This window comes from Tachypleus tridentatus, chromosome 2 (genome assembly GCF_004210375.1).
Source record: "Tachypleus tridentatus isolate NWPU-2018 chromosome 2, ASM421037v1, whole genome shotgun sequence".
Lineage (NCBI taxonomy): Eukaryota > Metazoa > Arthropoda > Merostomata > Xiphosura > Limulidae > Tachypleus > Tachypleus tridentatus.
Window position 1 is genome coordinate 31853085 of NC_134826.1, and position 19363 is coordinate 31872447.

At 31.8% G+C, this 19363-nt stretch overlaps 1 protein-coding gene across 13 annotated transcripts in view; it reads right to left on the reverse strand.

The window, feature by feature from the left end:
* The window catches only part of LOC143240371 (rho family-interacting cell polarization regulator 2-like), a 200633-nt gene that overhangs the window by 87483 nt on the left and 93787 nt on the right, over positions 1-19363 (reverse strand). The window contains exon 1 of one of the 13 annotated variants that reach the window (XM_076482761.1): positions 2775-3713. The exons of the other annotated variants lie outside the window; for them this stretch is intronic. The gene's annotated coding sequence lies outside the window, so the exon portion shown is untranslated. Of the gene's footprint in view, positions 1-2774; positions 3714-19363 lie in introns of those variants that run through there. 13 annotated transcript variants of the gene reach the window in all.

Sequence of the window (19363 nt, forward strand, 5' to 3'; positions counted from 1 at the left end):
CATTGGGTGTTGCCTTCTTTTCTTTTTCAAAAAACAACAATTAGACAGAACGTGCAGATTTTTAACAGAAATGTCAGGCAAGCCTTGATGATTTTGATGACGTTTTATCCTGACTGTCTGAATAAAGAAACCGGATATTTTAGAAAATCCTCAACTTTAGTGGATTGAACAGGTTTTCCCTGAGCTGGCAGGAATTTCTTTTTATGAAAAGTGGTTTTATATGTTAAAGTGTAATCATCAGGAAGAACAGCTTGTGTTTCAATTTTCTTTTCATCCAAATAAGTTTTAAGGTTGTTTAAATTCCTCAATTAGACATGTGTCTTAGTTTGTTGAAAGTGTTGCAAATACACACAGAATTACAACATTGATCAAAATAAACCTCTTTTTCGTGGGCAAATTCCATATAAGTTTGACTGTCTTACTTGAGATAACCTTGAAATTTTTGGCATTAAGCCTCTGGTATTCACTTGTGTGTTTTGTGAATAGCTGCTTTAACCTTATCATAATCTTCTACACAGAGAGAAACAAACTTCTTGTGCTTTACAAGTTAAAACACTTTGTAACAATAATGACTATTTTTCAGTGTGCTATTACATGTTTGGATAGCTTTAACAAAATGTTGGAAATATTTATCAACTTCATTTTCGTTAAATGGTGGTTCTTTAATACATGAATTCAGTTCATGTTACCATTTTGCCTTGGTTGATTGGAGTTGAATCCAATTTCCATTTCTTTCACAGCCTTGATAAAGGCTCGTTCAGCCTGGAGACGTTTACTTTCTATTTCTGCTTTGACAAAGATTTGCTTTTTCTGGGCTTGTTCAGCCAAAAGACATTTATTTTCTCTTTCAGTTTTGATAAAAACTAGTTAAACCTTGATTTGTTTGAGTTTTAATTGAATATCTAACTTATCATTATCACTCAATTCTAGATGGTTAGTGGAAACACAAGAGCATTCTGCTAATATTTACTCAGACAAAAAATCATCACTGACTAGTGTTTGAACACTATGCTTTTTTATTTCATTTTTTTCTCACTAACTTTTTAATCTCTAAGATTTTGGCAATTTTGAGTAACTCAGTTTTGTTATATTTTTCAAGTTGTTTGAGAGAGAATGGTTCAAGAAAACCTTGATAGTCAGACATGATCAAATCTTGTTAGCACTGATAAATATAAACTGAACTAACATTTGAATTTTAAGTTAAAACAAATTTTGTCTCTGATTCAGATCATGGACATGAGCATCTCATTTATTATGATATGTACTACAATTCTGAATAGCCTAACTCTGAGTTAAATTTTAATTTAGAAATTAATTAAATGTTAAGATGTATCAAATTTATGCTATTTGACAACAAAATTGATACACACAGTTTTCTTTCTCAATAGAAATATGTTTTAATACACAATAAATAATACAATATTATAATAATTATTATATACAGTTAATACGAATAAAAATTAACACACAAAGGGTTTATAAACTTAGAAATAATATTGTCTTCTTTCGGGTCTGGAATGTCCTTGATATCTTATTAAGGATTCACAAAGAGCAAATTAATTCCAAGTTTATGTAGATTCAATTCATTTAACAGGGTATCAGCTGATTCTATATTCTTCACTAGTATCATGTTGTTTACAAGGTGATTTTTCATCTCTGAAGTTTTGTAATATTTTCTTAAAAATATTAGTGTCTGATATGAATTCACTGAAGTTGAATGTTTTGATCAAATATCTGTAGTTTCCCAATTAATAGGCATTAACTACAACTTTCAAAGTTTATAGTATAGCTACTGTAACAAATCAAGAATATGTATTGTCTTTTGACATAACAGTTCATAAACATTAATGTGAGGTTCTAGAAACTTCAGTTGGATCAACAGTATGCTAACACTTTCATAAAACATATATTGTTGATTCTTATGTTTGAGAATCTTCTAAAAATTTAGGAGACAGGTGGAAATTTGCAATGCATATTTAACAACATAAGTTACATGCATTTCTGACTATAAAAATTTGGACAAACATTGATATTAAAATATATAATAGCAAATGCATTACAAGCTGTAAATGATGTTTGTAATTTTACTAGAAAGATAAATTCAATGCATTTTAAGACTAATAAGATCATTTCTTTTGCAGCTTATAAACCTGTAACAAACACTGTGGCAATATTTTCTGTAACAAATTTCAATAATAAGTATTCTATGTAGAAAAAATGTTTGTTTGTTTATGAATTTTGCGCAAAGCTACACGAGGACTATCTTGCATTAACCATCCCTAATTTAGCAGTTTAAGATTAGAGGGAAGGCAGATAGTCATCACCACCCATTGCCAACTCTTGGACTACTCTTTTACAAATGAATAGTGGGATTGATTGTCACATTATAATGCTTCCTCAACTGAAAGGGCGAGCGTGTTTGGTGTGACAGGGATTCAAACCCGCGACCCTCAGATTTCGAGTCAAATACTTTAACCAATTGGCCATGCCGGGCCTTTAAAAGAATGACTAGAAGATTTGTATCATTTTAGAACAAAATATAAAACCAATTACATTTACAAATAAATTTTCTTTCCTCAGTTTTTAAGTAAAAGGTCAAAATAATAAAATTGGGGTTTACAGAAATGTCATTTATTCTTACCAATAGACACAAAATGTTTCATTTTTCTTGTATTTTTTAAAAAAACTTCTTTCCGCTCCAAATTGACACATCATTACAAGATGCATGTACTAATATACATACTCTTAATCACATAATGTTAAATAATCCTTACTATAATTCCGTTGTGTAGTAATATGTAAAAACTGCTTAAACAACGATCCCAATGTCACGGCTTTAATATGTCTCTCATACTCCAGGCCAATCTAGAGTCCGGTTCACACAAAATATAGTTCTAGTATTCTTACCAACAGCATGTAACCCAATATTGCATGGTATCTAGTTAACAAAATGTTTATGTAATCAAAATCTCAGTACTATAAGACGTTTACTGTCTTTTGTAATTTTGAGCACTTTCCTAAAAATTAAAACAAAACAAAGTAAAATCAACAAATATATGCACCTTTACTAATTCAGTATGTTGCTTGCTAAATGACTTATCCAATGATCAATGAAAACACACATTATACGTTTGGCAATAAATAGCGCCACCACACGCTAATTTTCATTAATTACTACTTCAATTGCATGATGTACAGTAAACAAACTGCTTGATCTAACGATACTTTACGAACAACAGACACAAGTAAGAAAAACATTTGCACAACGACAATAAGGCATAGAGCCAAGTAAATATTAAATACCTCTTATGTGACGTCAGAAACAAACCACCGTATTACTCACCGAGTTTATTGCAAAATCGAAATATCACCGAAGTGTAACTGCTAAGCAACTGAAACATAATAAACAACTTCTGAAACAAATCGTCAACTCCACAGTTATGGATGCGAACTAGACATATAAACCTTGTACTTTACACTTACTAGAAATTCGAATAAAATGACCGATACTTTCTTAACTTGACTGGACAATATGAAGAAACGAAATGCTGGGGTAATCGAGATACGAATATTGTTAGTTAGTAATATCAAGTTTGTGAAATCTCGACTTTTAGTTTATGTTGATTTATTTGTTTTCATTACATACATATACAAACAAACGAATGTTATAGTTGGATGATTTCAATAACCAAAGGTCTTTGATAAAATTTATTAGTTTTTTGTTCTGAAAATACAATTATGCACCTATAAACACTTTTAACACTTCTATACTTGTGATCTGATAAAATTCATATTATTTAAAGTTTTGGATAATATACCTAAACACCGGTTTCCATTAAAGCAAGATAGCGTATTAACATTTAAACTACTTTAACTGTACGAAGGCACTACTGGACAGGCCTTTATTTAATATTACAATTCGTCGAGACAACCAAATAAAGTCCAATTATAAAGCATTATTAGTCTAGAAAAGTGATGTTTCATTAGAGTTCATGATATCAAAAAAATGCGTAGGTTAAAAAATGATAAAGATAAAATAAAAACCCCATAACCAGAGCGCTTTCGAAGGCGCGAGGGATAAAGGTTTTTTATTTCATTTTATTAGAACTGTTACTCTGAATGGCCATTATACTTCGTCACCTTTGGATGTAATAACAATAACTATTCTCGCATAAACAACTGCATTTTATTTTGTGAAACGCCTTTCAAAACAGCCAGCTTAATAAGCTCTGATACTGAGTGAAAATTCTCGTTGATAACAGTTTACTTCAATAATAAATACACTGTTAAGTTTATTACCAAAGTGAAGTATTTTTTTATCGTATATTGCACTCGCCGATAACTAGAGAACATAAAAATATGAATAATGATTTTTCTATAGTCTTTTTATACACTTCTGGGTTCCATTGTTTGTTTATTGTTTGTTTTTTGTAATTTCGCACAAAGCTACTCGAGGGCTATCTGTGCTAGCCGTCCCTAATTTAGCAGTGTAAGACTAGAGGGAAGGCAGCTAGTCATCACCACCCACTGCCAACTCTTGGGCTACTCTTTTACCAACGAATAGTGGGATTGACCGTCACATTATACGCCCCCACGGCTGGGAGGGCGAGCATATTTAGCGCGACTCGGGCGCGAACCCGCGACCCTCGGATTACGAGTCGCACGCCTTACGCGCTTGGCCATGCCAGGCCTTCTGGGTTCCAGTTGTACGCAAACTCGTGCAAATAAATGATGAATATTTTTCAAGCACAATCGTAAAACCTTGTATATCTAATGTAGCAGATATTTACATACATGTTTAAATAACTATCAAAATAATGAACTAACTTGATTATGAATACCTGTTTCAATTATCTAGTTATAAAATATACCTTTTAAATACTTTAAAAATCATATTTATAATTTATAGTGCATAGAACTTAAACTGGCGATATATTACAACTCTTCAGGTTATGGGTGCGATATGAAATTACAACAACTCTGATAATAAGTTTAAAGTACAACTGAAAAGCAGACTTTAAGAGCCTAAAATGGTCTACTGTATCACGAGTCGATAAAGATGGAGGTAAATGTGATTTCAATTATTGAAAATAACTTTGAACATTTTAGTTGACAAACAATAAAAAAAATCCCACGCCGCACACATTAACTTAATGGTAGGTAACATAGGCCAAATTTATGGTTTAATATAGAAAGTATAAGAAACAGATGCGATTTCATTCGGACAGTTTCTCTGTGTAAAATGGAACTGATACTTGCTTAATATGTTGAGCACGTAAAGACTTTAATTTTCACAAGTTTTAATTATGTACTATAGAGAAGACTTAGTCTCATGAAGTTTTGAAAACAATTAACATGTATGGAAAATGAATAGGAATGGTCATATATACGTAACATTAAATACATCCACGTTGGAAGAAGTGCACAGCTTTATCCAAAACAGCTTAACGACAGTGATGGCTTAACTCGCACATCTCTTACACTGGAAAATAACTAAACGGTTATTTGCACATTGTGCTACGCATTCTGGATTCCTCTGACTCATATGTAAGAGAAAAAATAAAGTGCTTGCACAGAATTTTTATAACTCATTCCAAACAGATTATTTGCAGAAGAATTGTGCAAAAGATATACCTGGCCTACTTTCCTAATTTAATGGATGGTACCAACTCAAACAGGCAAAGTCACTTACTAGAACATTTCTCAGGCAGTTTCAGCCTGTTTCTTCTTAAGAACTTCTGTAAATCAACTTGCAATCCAAAATGTGGCAAAGATATACTCTTGTGAGACCTCTATGATACATTAGCAGTTGGTCACCCAATGGGAGCTAAGGCCCATTATATTTCACCCTGGCTATATCGATAACAACACATACCAGTATTTTGCTTGTCCTTTCTGTTAAAGAGCCACCATAATGAAATATGATGATACTAATGCTCACCCCAACTCTTATCGTATAAGTTGATTTACATCATCAAATATGTAATAATTATACAACTTTGCAATCATTTCACAAGTAATTAACAAATAAAACAAATTACTATACTAAAATTAAATATCCGTGTAAATTAGTGATCGACCTTTTTGAAATCATGAGTGATAAAAATAAACATGCCAGAAGCAATCTAGCTTACCTGTCACTATAACGGAGCAAATTTTATCCAAATCTGACATAAGCTGTTTCAGGTCCCTACTGATAACATTTATGTTAAACATTCTAAACCTGAGGATGTGATCCAATTCATTTACCCAAATTTTTATAATACTTTGAAATGCTTGTGTGTGTGTGTTTTTCTTATAACAAAGCCACATCGGGCTATCTGCTGAGTCCACCAAGAGGAATCGAATCCCTGATTTTAGCGTTGTAATACTTTGAAATGAAGATGAAAAGAACAAAGCATTTCGAAGAGAGACGCCATAATTATTCTTCATGGTTGTGGAAACAACTCATGCAGCAAAACGTTTATGACAACAACAGGCTTTCAAACAACACTTGTTAGAAAAGAAAAATTTCCTGTCCCCGGAAATTATTAAACTTGACATATCTTCTTTTATAGTTAATAAAACAGTAAACAAAAATTAGAAATTAACGAAGAACTAGAAGCTTTCAGCTACATATTGAAATTAGCTCTTGAATTCAACTTTTATTAGTCGTCTTCTTTCTCCGATGTGTTAGAATCTATTTTTACAGAAGATGTTATAATGTATTTTCTTTACCATTGGATCTTTAGGTGGTTTGATAATTTTGTATTGTAGCTTCTAAATACTGATCTGGCTTTATACTGCTTACATATCCTCTGACATAGGGGTATGTAGCTACAAGCTATGACAACAATTCATGTCGGATTACCACAATCTTACCATAAGCATTTTACAAAAATCTTGCCATGATGAAAACTGTGGTTTCAGGTAATAGTTCTTAATTACAGCAATCTAACTTGACACGATAAATAATGTATATGTGGTTCTACGCATCAGGAATGGAACAATAGTTCTCATAAAATGTAGTTAACATTCAGTGTGTCTTCTTTTTTTATTTGTTACCAGCAAAATGATGCTTTATTTTATTTAGAATGTGGCACCAGTGGTTATATGCTAAAAGTGATCACAACCCCAACTTTCAAAATGCTGTCATAGTAATCCTAAATTGATATATACACATTTGATTGAATATATTCAAAATATTTGTCTGTATTGAAAAAACAATGCGTTAATAAAGAAAGAGAGTACAAACTTAATAATGTGAATGAAAACGACACTCCAGTTATTGTTGTTTGTATGATTATTATTGATAACTTTCCCGTGGGCAGCCTCAGTCATCTTATATCCCCGGCAGAAGTCAATAAATGGGGCCCCACAATGATAAGAAAACTCAAAGTAGTTTAAAAGGCACTGCATTCGAGGCACCATTCCATGCATGGTGTCATGGGCAATTTGCTCTGTAAGTCTACCTATGAACTTATCACTGATAACAAAGTACTGTGTTTGCTGAACGTGCACCCTAAAAAATAGCTGCATGACGTCATTGTGTGCCACATGAATATTTTTATAACTGTCACTTATTTCTTTATATTAAAGCATATGCCAAATTTACTTATTTCAATCAATTTAGCAAACTGAGAGCACGTACGTCTAAAAGGAAACAACAGAAAAAAAAAAAGAAGCTTGACCTATAGACAAAAATTCGCAGCATGCAATTTGGTTAATGTGAAATAACATTATGTCTTTGGATTTTCAACGCTAAAGTCAGGAATTTGGTTGCTTTCGGTGATTACGGCAGATAGTCCGATGTGGGTTTGCTACAAGAAAACACGTACACACTCGATAATATAATGGCTAAGAAAACGCAATACATATATGATAATAAGCGAACTTCAAGTAGTGAATATCTTTATGAAATATGTAAGTATATTCGCTTATAAATTAATGTAACAAACGTGAATACAGCCGAATTTTTTATTTTAATACCCTATATTTAGGTCTACATAATGTCATGTATATATGATGCGCGACAATATCCCGCCAGTTTCATGGCCGACCTTGTGAACACAGCATCTTGGATTTAACACTGGAATGGATTTACTATTATATATTTATTATCGATGTTTATTTAGTTAAATATACATTTAGAAATGAATGTAATTTATATTATTAAATGTTTATTGCAAAATTCCCTCCTATTCTATAAATCTGTAGATTCTCGAGCGTAAGAATCAACAATATATCATATGCATATGTAAAATGCTAGTGATTCGAGAACCTCACTTTAAAGTTTATAAATCACAACACGCAGAAAGACAGCTTAATATTATTGCTGGTTTGCTGCAATTAGCATATTATAAACCTGTGATAAACGCTGATTAATCGGAAAACTATAGATATATAACCAGGAACGTTTATAGATTTCGAACATTACAAATCGTTTAACTTTAGATAAATTAACTTCGGACTTCAGTATTTCTACGAGAACATTAGATATTTTCCTCAGTGAAAAGTTAGCTTGAAAATGCCTGAGGTCAGCTTAGAAGAGAGCTAGCTAGCTAGCTTACCTGTTAAGTGAAATGTACCCATATCACCTGAATAGATTCACTCATCATGAACCGTCGATTAAATATTCAGCTACAGACCAGACTGAAAACACAGTATTGTTTGTAAATATTTTGTACATAAATCATTATTTGTAATAACTGTTATTATAATTTGGATATTACTATATATTTGTGTTGAGAAAGAAAATTGTGTTTCATTCTTGTTGGCAAATATCACAACTTTGTTGCCTATCGATATTCAATTAACCTCTAAATTCAAATTAAGCCTTTCAGTTATTTGGTATTGTAACATGTAGCATATTAATTGGAGACTCGTCTGAGATAAATTATAATACGTAATAACACTAACAACAGTTACCTATGCGAGATATTTTGAGAACCATTATAAATAACGCTAAACTTTCCTATCATAGGCTAGCTCCTTCACCTCCAAGTTATTCTAATAAACACAATGTGTTTTGTATTTTATAGGAGAAGGTGAAAATGTTTGTTTTGATTTCTAAGTGAAATAAAGCGAGAATATAGGGTTTGTGAGCCAACTATTCGTACTTATATAAAGGTAGGAAATGGTGCACTATTTATCAAAGAATAAGGTAAGTGAAAAACAACTAAAACTGCAAAACACATAAGAACTGAAGGTCTAATGTCTTAAATTAAGGACCAGACTCAACATCATATTCCTCTGACTCGTATGATGACAACAGAAAAGGCCCGGATGATCGATGAGGAGTTATGTAGAAAATTGAGCACTGAACCAACACCTAAAGTTCAGTGCACGTACTGGATGATTTGATAGGTTAAAAAAGAAGTGTGCCCTCCAAAACGTTTGTCTTACTGGTGAAGCAGAAAGTGCAGACATTCAGGAGGCTGCAGAATGTGAAAATGGTGATTGCTGCATGTGGTTATAGACCTTACCAAGTGTTCAATGTTAATAAAACCTATATCAGCTAGGAGGAGGAGACTGCAATGGGATTTAAATTTGCTAAACACTAGCTAAAATTGTTCTTTTCTATAAATGCTTCTGGTGATTATAAAATGAAGCCAATGTTAATCTGTCACTTAAACTCCAAGGAAATAAAAGGCATTCCACATTGTCTTCTGCCTGGATACTGGAGCTTGAATACAACAACTTTGATGACTAGAGATTTTTCAGTGACTGGATTAAAGTTATTTCATTCCAAAGGTAAAGAATTATTTCACAAGCAAAACACCTTTCAAAAAAGAGGCAATGCTATTGCTCGACAATATAAGAAGCAACCAACAATATATTAAAAAAAGCAGCAAATGCACAATTTAAAAAAGACTGTTGAGGTTTTCATGTATGGATAGGCCATATTTTTTACAATAAGTGTTTGTGATTTGTTAACAATTCATTTCAACAATAAACAAATAGCACACATTGTACTTGTTTTAAAATAATATATATCTAAACATGTCAAACGTATATACAAATATTTGTTTTATAGGTAATCACCACAGCTGTATCCACAGCTTTAAATAATCCTCTATTTTATCAAACTCCACACACACTGTTTATTCATCCTGCTTTGTATTACAATATATCTTGTGATAACTTCACTTTAGGAATTGCCACAATAGGCTCTTTATGACTAAACTCATAATCATTCAGTCTAGCTCTATATATTCTGTTTAACTTTGTTTAACTATATAATTAACTCCAACGACATTTTGTAGTCGTATTCATAGCATAACTGAAGCCTAGAACATTCTACAAGATACTATAATGTATTTATATTAAATTAAAACAAGAAAAATTTACAAGATTCTAGTAACATTGCAGAATAATGCAAGTGTTATTTCACTGAACTACACAATGTATGATTTGCACAGTTATGTAAACAAAATTGTAATAAACTGTTCTTCTAACCATAATTAAATTTGACACTGACAACAAAGTTGACGGAAACAGTCACATATGTATATAACGAAGACATTAAATCAAAACCCTTCATAGAAGTATGCCACCTATCGACTGAAAAATAAACAAAAGAAATAAGAAATCAGCATATTTCTGGAAATAGTACACTATCAGCGATACCATAATAAAAATAAGAGCAAGTTAGAATAATATATAGAAGACACTGAATATAATATGGTAGAACTTGTAGCTAAAAATAATTAATGACTTTGAAGGTCTCCCAGACACCTAATGAGAAGTTTATAAAATTGTAGAAATTACACTAGAAATTCAAGCCTAAATATTTGAGAACATCACAATGTAGGAGCAAACAGACTGCTACAGAGAAAAACTAACAACTACAGAGCTTCACTATATGACAATCACCCAATGGGAAAACTGAAAATCAAACACACACATATATACAGCAAATGTTCATTTATCACCAACAAGCACCATAAAAAATATAGCCATATTAAGAGCAGAAGTTTCAAGTACAAGGATCCAGACACCATATGACATTATCATTTCAGTCCATATCACCAGAAAGTCATTAATGTACATCAAGATGTGTTACATAAAACATGTATAGAAGCAAAATAAACTAGAATCATAAGTTTCTGAAAATTATCTGGTTCTAGCACAACCTCCAACATAGCCAATACCAGCATCATGGATACAATTTTAAAGTCACGATATGCTGTCCAACTGACACTCGCATTTAAGAACTCACCATTAGCAAAGCATACTTCATGATGTAGTGAAAGCTTAGTTTCTCAAACTAGTGCTCTTATTATGCTTCAGCTTAATGTCAATGTCAATGCTTTTGTTTCAAATGATGTCAATAAACTTGTTACGTGCAAGTGAATCATTAAACACAAGGTACACTTCTGGAAAAACCTGATTAAACATTGTGTTTGAAATCATTAACATGGTTTGTAAATATTTCTCCTGTCAATCACTCTGCTTCTTAGCATTTTCTTCTAATGGACTGTTCATAAATAACTCAAAAAATTCTAATGTGCTTACCATGATATATTTTCACACAGTTTTGTAAATCTATGAGTGAAGTGGAACCATTCTTTTATAAATTGTAAGTATCTCTATTCATGATTGCACTTACACAGAATATTGCTGGAACTGTACTATGACAAATGAATTAGCCTTTGAAAATAATATCTGATTTTAAGGTTTTATATTACAGCTGGCTGCTGTAGTTTATTTAGGCTTTACTGGTTTCTTGTAGCACAATTACTTTTATAATCAAGATATTCTTATAGCATTATAATATGCAAATTCACATTTTTTCATTTTGTGGAAACATTATTACATTTTGTACTGGGCCATCCTTATCATCAACAGTATCAATTTTCAATTTCATTGGACTTTTTTCTATAAAGATAATATTTTGATTTCTTACCCTTTACCTAGTTTATAGCCTGAAATTGATGAGTTTAACAAAGTTCTATACAATATCAAATTCAAATTTTCTTCATATTATTGTGAATGTTAACTGGCTAACTATTAAAGAAAAAAATTATAATATATTATAAAGCATCTTACACACTTATTCATGGTACCCAAATTTTTCTGAATTTGTTGTCATGCTTTTCATTTATCTTTCTCAATATTTTATCACTTCCCTTTTTTCCTACTCCATGTTTTCATGCATTTATATGAATTATATAATATTTCAAAAATATTTTAAATTTTCTTGCAATTTGTAAAATATGAAGCTACTTTTAATGGTTCAATTCCATTTTTGAGATGGAATGTTAACTAGAAAATTTTGAGCTAGATGATTACGGAATCAACAGATGTATGGAAATATTGAAATATAAAACTTAATATCACAAAAATGTTCAATATATTAACAGTAAATACTTTTTTAAGATAGTGAAAAGGCTCAGAAGCTCAAAGTTCTTTTGTAATAGTTCCACCATTTTATTATAGTCTTGAATTTTTGTTACATTACAAAAATCAGACCTCATCAGATTATGTGTCATGGAAAATAAATGACATTTCAAAAACAACTGTTATAAAAGATATCTGTTCTCTCCCTCTCATGCATTTCTTGTTATGAAAAGTGTCATCAGCAGAATGAGGTGTTCCCAATATTGTTGTTTTGACACAAAAATGAGGCAGAATCTCATCCATGATACCAAGCATATGTAATTGTATTTAGGATTTGAGATTCAACATTACATCAGTTTAAAAATGGTTTGAAACAGACTTCATAAGGCCAGCTTATATGTCTAGTTCAGTGAAATGCATAACACTCACAAGAAGGCAAAATCAGTTTACTTGCAATTGTGCCAAGAACATAACCACTGAACCCACAACTTGTAGAGCAGTATTATTTTTATGAATGAGTCAAGTTTTACTTTGAAGCTATATAACCTGTCTATACTTACTTTCAGAAGAGATGTAGCTTGATACATTTTCACAAAGAAACATAATGCACATGTTACTAATAAAAGTATGATATGAATAGGAATAATCAATTTTAAATTTGCAAACCTGTCAGGTCTATCTCATATAGAATAATACAACTAATGCCACATTATAGAGACCACATCCTAAGAGCCTTTGGCATTTCCATATACTGGTAAAATTGTCTTTGATTTATGTCTAATGAATTCTTAGAATCCTTGCATGAAAGCAGAGGAGAATATATTATGTCAACCACACTACATCTCCCATATCCAGTGCCAATGAGGCCTTTTGCCCAATATTAGGGCTCAACAAGTTTGCTAGGATACAACTGATACAGCAGTGACCTTACCACTATATATATCATTGGCTTTTATTAAAAGAAACAGTTACAGTGTAAGCTAGATTAAATACGTAAACTGTAATTATTTTAATTTTTATTCAAACTACTTACAAATCGGATTTGTACGAGAAGAATTACTAACTCAAAATTGTTTTTTTTAACACTACTTATTTATTTTTATTTTCAATTAACTTTACTATCATTCACAGTAAATAGCAAACTATCACGATAGTATTCTTGTTATCACAGCATCAGTGGAAAAAACTACAGACCTTCCTTCCCTACAATGTTAAACTAGTCACCACATTCACTGAAGAAGGAATTGACCAAACAGAGTTACTTTTACTCTAGTTTGATATCAATAACATCAAGTGTGAATGGGAAGCTCTTGGAAAAGAGACCATGTTTTATAAAGAGAATACAGAATTAAAGATGCTCTGAAAACAGATCTTCTCAAAAAGTGGTTAAGAATAATTCAAGAGCTTCTCAACACTCTGATTTTAAACATGCAACACTGGTAATCATACTCTATATTGAAATGACACGACTTGTACATATTTAAAATAACATAATTCAAATAGTCATTTCTGAACACTGTGTTTACTAAATAAACAAAAGTGTAAATAAAGAATAAATGTTTATGAACTTAGAAGCATAAGTTAAACTGTTTCTCACTTTATTGAAAAAGTTAGTCATAAAGAATAATTAATTAAATACAAAGGTTTTACACAATAAAATGCTATGCCAACAATTAGATGCTTTGCAAACAGATGCAATACAATTCTTGTGTGCTACCTTATATACAGACTTGTCAATACCTTTTAACCTTCTGGATCTTTCTAATGCAGCTACTAAGGTTTTATTGCAGTTGTGAGTTTATCGATAAAAGCAACAAATCTGGTGGGAAACTACATACCTAATTATTTAAGAATAGGAGGTACTTAAAATTTCCTCTGTGCCTAAAGTTTTCAGGTGTCCAAAGTGATCACATATATATTGGCTGCAAAAATATATATTTGAACAAATGATATATCAGTGGTTCTTAACCTGGGGATCGTGACCCCCTGGGGAGTCGTTTGAAGTTTCTCAGGGAGTCATGGAAGGTTTGGGAATTATTGGGAAAATCACAGAGCATTTTGTAGTTTTATGGCAAGTGCCTGTAACTGCTCACCAATGAGAAACGTGCTGAAGTGCGACAGTTGAACTGCGTCGAGATGCTTGTTGCGCAACCACCTGTCTAATTTTGAGTAAAAATTTTCATATATTACAACGTTCTGAATTGTCTAAATTTTTTAAACTATATAATATTGATACATCAAACTTAAAATTTAAATATCAAAGTTTCCATTGTATTTAGAATATTTTCTCATATATTACATCAACCCTCACACTGAGTGAATATGTAGGTTTTGTATGATGTTCAGTAATTCCATGGATTTTGCATTTGTTTAGCACTTGTAGTATTTCTCGAGTTCATTTATTTTTAACATTTTCAATAAACTAGGATCTTTATATAGTTTTGTTTTATCCTACCTTTACGCAAAGTTCACCATTACAAAAATTATTATAGGGGTCGCGGTAATACCCTGGAGAGTCTCAAGGGGTAAGATGATGAAAAAGGTTAAGAACTACTGTGATATATCATCAAAATATGACTTTAAGATTCTTCTCTATTTTTTAAGGCTCCAAAGTAAGTTGGCAGATTATCTAAAACAAAGAAAAGTATGACTTATGGTAATAACCTTGCTTGGTATTTAATTGGAGTAGAGCATGTGAGAATTACATTTTTTACTTTTACATATAAAGGCTTCCTTACTGCATGTGAAATAATTAACCTGCTTCATAATACAATAAAAATTATTGTATTATGTGTGTGTGTCAGTGTTTAAGACTATTATTATTATTCTATCAGTTCAATACTGTGCATATGCATTTAATTATAGTCAATATAACAGTGCTGACACTAATGCTTATTGCTTAATTTTACATATCAACTTTTAAAAAAAAATCTTGTATTTCAGAATGGAGATTATTGTGCAGCTATGGTATTGGTGCCTGGTGGTAGAGTACAAGATGTAAATATGGACTAACAGTAGATATTGTAACAATGGTGCAAGTAAATGCACCTAATAATGTCAAAATAGTCTATCCCCAACAAACTAGGAACTATGCATAATTTCTCAGGAAGACACAAATAAGCTCCTCCAATGTCTAAGTCAATCAAAACAACCAGACATGTGGACTTGATAGAAGTCACTGGCTAAACACCAAATAAAGTTCCATGATCTAAGAGAAATACCATGCACCTTACAGTTGGCATGGCTAGATGTGGGTCACAGTGTTGGGGAGTCTTTCAACCAACAATGTCAAATGGCATAAAACATGCAGACTGATATTCTGCAATTCCATACCAAAAATGGCAGAAAAGAGACAACTACAAGGAAGTGCTTGTGGACATAAAGATGCAGCATGTATTTGTAAACACAGATCAAGGTCATCAAGCATTTCTGAAGCTGGTGTGGATTTGTGTTTTTTCTGTGGACAGCCAGGTGGCTCCGTAGAGCTTAACAATGCATTCACCCTTTAGGCGGACAGAAATGTGCATACAAGATCAATCCTCATTGAAGTCACATAAATTCTGAGTGAATTCAGAAAGAGAGGCATGACTACTCTTGAATGCAAATATCATGCCAAGCACTTAGTTGCTTTGTATAACAGGGCAAGCACAGTTGAAGAAAAGCAAATAAAAATTAGCAAAATTAGCCCATCAAAAACATATAATTTAGGTTTAAAGATATTCTACATTTTCAGTCAGCCAAAACATAATAATTTCAAACTGTCAAACAATTTCTTATTGTTTCAAAGGTACAAGACATTAACATAATAAATGGAACAATTACAATTATTGATTAGATATTATTGTGATATGAGTGATAAAATTTTGTGTCATATAGACAATGTTTAGAAAAATTAAACTTTTTCAGTGTAAATCACTATAAAACAATGTTAAGCACTTAGTCATTAATAATAACTTATTTATTATAAAAACAATGTTAAAAGTAATTTTGTATTTAAGAGTATAAAGTATCTTGCCCTTTTCATGGGTAGCTCAAAATTCAATGATAGAGCATTAGACTATCCAATGAATAATAATAGTAATGAATAACTTGCATTATTGCAAACGTTTTAGATAAAAAAAAGTTTTTAAACAAAACTAAAGCTGGATGATCATGCATATATACCTTCATATGATGGTATGTTTTAACCAGAATTATAGCATTTATGAAAGGATCTTTCTGATTAATTAGATTGAAACTACACGAGATAAAAATTCCCCATAAATTACAACTGTTCCTGAAGGATATTTGTACTCAAGATGGCTGCACCATACTTGAACTTTGAGCACTTCTAAATGGCTATGCCATCTCTAAACATTTATATCACCAGGAGACAGTGACCTAAAGGGCTGTTAAGATTTACACCTGATGTTTCAGCTTAAGTTTAATGTAAGAATTATGATTTAGATGGCTTACACAGTGCTAGTGTCATATGTAGTTATTTTTAAAAGCAATATTTTACAGTAAGTTTGTTTACGTAACTGTTTACAAATACTATCTGTGTAGTTCAAGTGCAATGAATAGCAGTTATGTACAATTGTAAGATTATTGCATCATGTTGCTAGAGCATTCTGAATTTCTCACTGGTTTAATTAAGTATTATTACATCAGAATATCTAGTATTGCACGGAATGTTCTACACTTCTGTTGAAGTTTAGGTCTTGAGAAATCATTACTGAGTTCTAAACTATGTGATCATGAGTTTAGTGACTGGGGTAAAGAAGAAGAATCACAGACTGTACAGTAATAATAAGGGTGGAAAGGAATAATTTGTCTTGTCAACTGTGTTCTAAAGTAACCGAAACAGTTTAGTAAACTTTGATGGCAAAAAACAAGACAATTATTTAAATTTCTGGGTACAACCATGGTAACCAACAGTGTAAAAAAGTATTTGTCTTAAATATATTATTTTAAAACAAGTGGACTGTTTTGCTGTTTGTTTATAGTTAAAATTTATGACCATCACGCCACAGGTACTTACTATAAGTAATTCAACCTTACAAAACCTGACAGGGAATAAACCAAATTAACTGGACGTATTGCCATTTCCTACTATGGCTACACCAAGTGAAGGGAGCTATCTTAACATTGGAGGCTAGCCATGATGTCTGTCATCCTTGCAGAATATGCTGTATTACTATAACCGAGCTATGGTTCCCATACACTCTCTATGCCTTCAGTTAAGATGTAAAATGTTTTGAAATTATTGTTTTTCAGAAAATCCAGATTGACTGCATAGATTCACTCATGAACATAATTCAGTGTCCCTCTTTCTAATGTATACAAGAAGCAAGTTCACTGTAGTGCTCAAATGGCAGTTCCCTTTCAGAAGAACTGAAAGAATTAATTGAATAACTAGCTAAACAGAAGAAAGGGAATTGTAAATTACCCATATTGAAGGAAGATTCTGTGTATTTCAAGATATGTGGGTAGTTTTCATCAAGTGAGTGCATCTTGGGAACTGAGTTCACAAACATGCATGGACATGAAAGTAGGCTAGTTTCTGGTAACTTCAGAGTCAATGAACAGGAGATACCTATGTACTATATACCAAATACATGAGTTGAAACATGTAAGGTGGTCATTATACCATCAAGAAGTGAGATACTCATATCAGGAGTTAATAGTAATAATTCTTCATCTGATGACTAGGGCCTAGTGGAACTATTTAATCCAACATATCATGAGGGATTGGTGGTTAGAAGAGTTTACCTGGATTTGCAGAATAAAGAAGTTAAATGTGATTTTACCTAGGAAAAACTTAAATAGCTTGTGATAATGCAAAAATGTGGATGATGAAAAAACAGATTTCAGTTTCATCAAGGCCAAAAGATATAGCTTAATATTTCTTGACACAAAGTATGACAAACTTCAAAATTAAACAGGAGTTTGGTGGATAGGTGACCAAAGCCAAAGCTCATCCACTATGGTCATCTTTAGGACTATACTGATAATAGCCTGTTGAGTAACTCCAAAGAAGAACTTATCAGTTGAACCTCAACCTGCTGAAGAACCAAGGTTTCTTGTCAACAATATTTCCAGAAAATCACCCAGGTTGGAGCTGTCAGTTGACTCACTCAATCACTTATCCAAGAAGAACCTCCCCAGTGATGTGATGGCCAGTGACAAGGGCTCATTTATATACCATAGTCCTCGAAACAGAAGCTTATCAAAAATAATTAGTTAACGGACAAGTTATCTAATTTTGGCATTAGAATCATCCAACGGACTTCAACAATAGACAAAGGGGTAGTGTTGTAAGCTATGTTATTTTTAAAGTCTTAAAATATTAATTTGTAGCTGAAAGATGCATTAAAGGCTCTAACTTGACTACAATTGTTTTCAGCTACATTCAAATAAAGGTTATAATTATGAAACGAAGAGTATATTTAGTTAAAGATTGTTATGAGGATAGAGTGAATCAGTGTATTAGCTATTGCAATTACTTTGTGTTATTTAAGAGATGAATGCCATTTGTAATGTATGCCTACCATAGCTTACAGTGCAAAATAAGGTGAAAAGTTAAGACATATGATACCTTTTATTTGAACAAAGGTAGCATTCTGAGCATGTTATTTCAATATTCATTACAGGGTAAAACAAAATAGAATATGTACACCTTTTCTACCATGTTTTTAAAGCTATTTTATGTAACAACATAATGTTCAAAACTATATTTTCAATGTTGTAATTCAGATGTTTAATAAAAGTACATGGCATTAGGATTTAAATAGGTCATGAAAAATAAATATTATGAAGCATTATCTAATATGTTGAAAAAGGGACATTATACAAATATGAGTATTCAGATATTGATTGAGATGCTTTAGTCTCAGAAAATTTATTCAGTGTTAATAGTAAGAGTTATAAGGTCTATCTTGCTATTCATTTACTTGTTGAATTACAAACCGTTTATTGACCAAAGCCATGTAAGATGGGTATAGGTGCAATTAGTCTCAAAATTTATTTTGAGCTGATGTATTTGAAGTTAGGTCTAGAGGTA